The 2,156-nt window shown below is 45.5% G+C and overlaps 1 non-coding gene across 1 annotated transcript; it reads right to left on the bottom strand.

Annotated features, from left to right (window-relative positions):
• Nucleotides 1–652: 652 nt before the first annotated feature.
• LOC119927986 lies at nucleotides 653–790 on the bottom strand. The gene has a single exon (XR_005450948.1). It is a non-coding gene; the product is annotated as a small nucleolar RNA SNORA7 (small nucleolar RNA).
• Nucleotides 791–2,156: the final 1,366 nt, after the last annotated feature.

Raw genomic sequence — 2,156 nt, 5'->3', positions numbered from 1 at the left:
GCTCTCATATCCTTGCATCTGTCCCAGTGCTCGTCTTGTCCCTGCGGTTGAGTCGTTTCCATAGACATCTTATTTAAATTAACGTCTGTCTTTCCCTAAAGACTATAAACTCATTATGGGCAGGGAACATGCTGCTAATTCTGTTATATTCTACTCTCCCAAGCGCTTAATACAGTATTCCGCTCACGGTAAGTGCTCAAGAAATACCACTGATTGATTGTGAGTCTCTTATGGGGCATGGACTCTGTTTGCTCTCATATCCTTGCATCTGCCCCAGTGCTCATCTTGTCTCTGCAGTCGAGTCGTTTCCGTGGACATCTCGCCCAGAGCACCCCACTCTCCATCTGCAATCGTTCTGGTAGGGTAACCAGAGAGTTTTCTAGGTAAAAATCCAGAAATGGTTAACCATTGCCTCCTTCCACGCTGTCAACTTGAGTTTCCAACCTCGACCTTTTAGACTTTGTCTTTTAGTCTTTTAGACTGTGAGCCCACTGTTGGGTAGGGACTGTCTCTATGTGTTGCCAATTTGTACTTCCCAAGCGCTTAGTACAGTGCTCTGCACACAGTAAGCGCTCAATAAATACGATTGATCGATTGATTGACCTTCTCCCCTGCTGCTGCTGCTGCTGCTGCCCAGCACAGGTGAATTTTTCCTTGTAGCAGATTACCTTCCACTCACTAGTCACTGCCTAAGCTTGGAATGGAATGGGTAGGCCTCTGTTTGACTCTCCCTCCCATAGCCGAGACTAGTAGAGTATTGGAAACTCTCCAGGTGTGATCCCGAGAGGGCCCCCAGTGTTTAGCACACTGCAAAAATATAATAATGGTAATTGTGGTATTGGCTAAGCCCTTACTATATGCCGGGCTGGGTTAGATAGAATGTAGGCAGATCCAACATAGACTCTGTCCAACGTGGGAGGAGGGCAAACAGCTATCTTACCCCCATTATGTCTTTACAGAGATGTAACGAAATTTTGAAAAAACCGAGACACAGAGGTGACTTGCCCCAAGTCCCACTTAGCCCCAAATATATTATGCCGAACTTTCCCAATCGCTTTATTCAGTGCTCAGCACACCATAAGCCCTTCTTCTAGACTGTGAGCCCAACTTCTAGACTGCGAGCCCACTGTTGGGTAGGGACCGTCTCTATATGTTGCCAACTTGTACTTCCCAAGCGCTTAGTACAGTGCTGTGCACACAGTAAGCGCTCAATAAATACGATTGAATGAATGAATGAAGGAGGACCGACAGATACAGCCCGTGGCAGGGCTGGGATTAGAACCCAGGTCTCCTGATTCCCAGGCCCATGCTCTTTCCACTAGGCCGTGCTTAGCAGCTACATTCTGGTTTAATAAATGCCTATGACTGCCAAGTCGGCCACCCCCGGCCTCCCACACGCACCGGCACAGGAACTGATACGAGGAAATCAGACTCAACACAGTCCCTTGTCAATCAATCAATCAATCAATCGTATTTATTGAGCACTTACTGTGTGCAGAGCACTGTACTAAGCGCTTGGGAAGTACAAGTTGGCAACATATAGAGACAGTCCTTACCCAACAGTGGGCTCACAGTCTGTCCCTCACACAGGCTCAGTCTAAGAGGGAGGGAGAATAGGTACTTTAATAATAGATAAAGAAATTGTGACCCAGTGAGGTTATGACTCGGCCAAAGTCCCACAAGTAGAGGATTTGAAACTAAAACCCAGGTTTTCCGTCTTAAAGTCCTCTGCTCCTTTCACTAGGCCGTCCTGGCTCCCATCCTGGGTGACCTAAATGCTTGATTGTTAACGTGAGGATTCCGAAAGAATAAAATGTTCATAATAGCTCCCCGTGAACATGTCAGCGTCGTAATCCACGTTACAGTCTACCGGAAAATTGCGGGACTTGCACAGCTATAAAACAAGACTGTGTCTACTATCACAATTTCTCTAAATACCCAGCTACTACTTAGGGAATTAGGGCCATTTTAGAAATGTAAGTAGTCTCAATTCAGTCATATAGTTTGCCCTGTAATTTATGCCTTAATTATAAACCTCTCGTCAAAGATTTTCAGAAGCCATACTTTATTTTTATTAGGATGTAACGTTTCCAGAACTCCTTTCCAACCATTAATAATGTATTCCTTAATGTAGGTCAATCTACATTCCTTGGCAC

The sequence above is a fragment of the Tachyglossus aculeatus genome, chromosome 4, assembly GCF_015852505.1.
Source record: "Tachyglossus aculeatus isolate mTacAcu1 chromosome 4, mTacAcu1.pri, whole genome shotgun sequence".
NCBI classification, from domain to species: domain Eukaryota; kingdom Metazoa; phylum Chordata; class Mammalia; order Monotremata; family Tachyglossidae; genus Tachyglossus; species Tachyglossus aculeatus.
The sequence above is the reverse complement of the archived record's forward strand: the minus strand, read 5'-3'. Positions and strand labels throughout refer to the sequence as shown.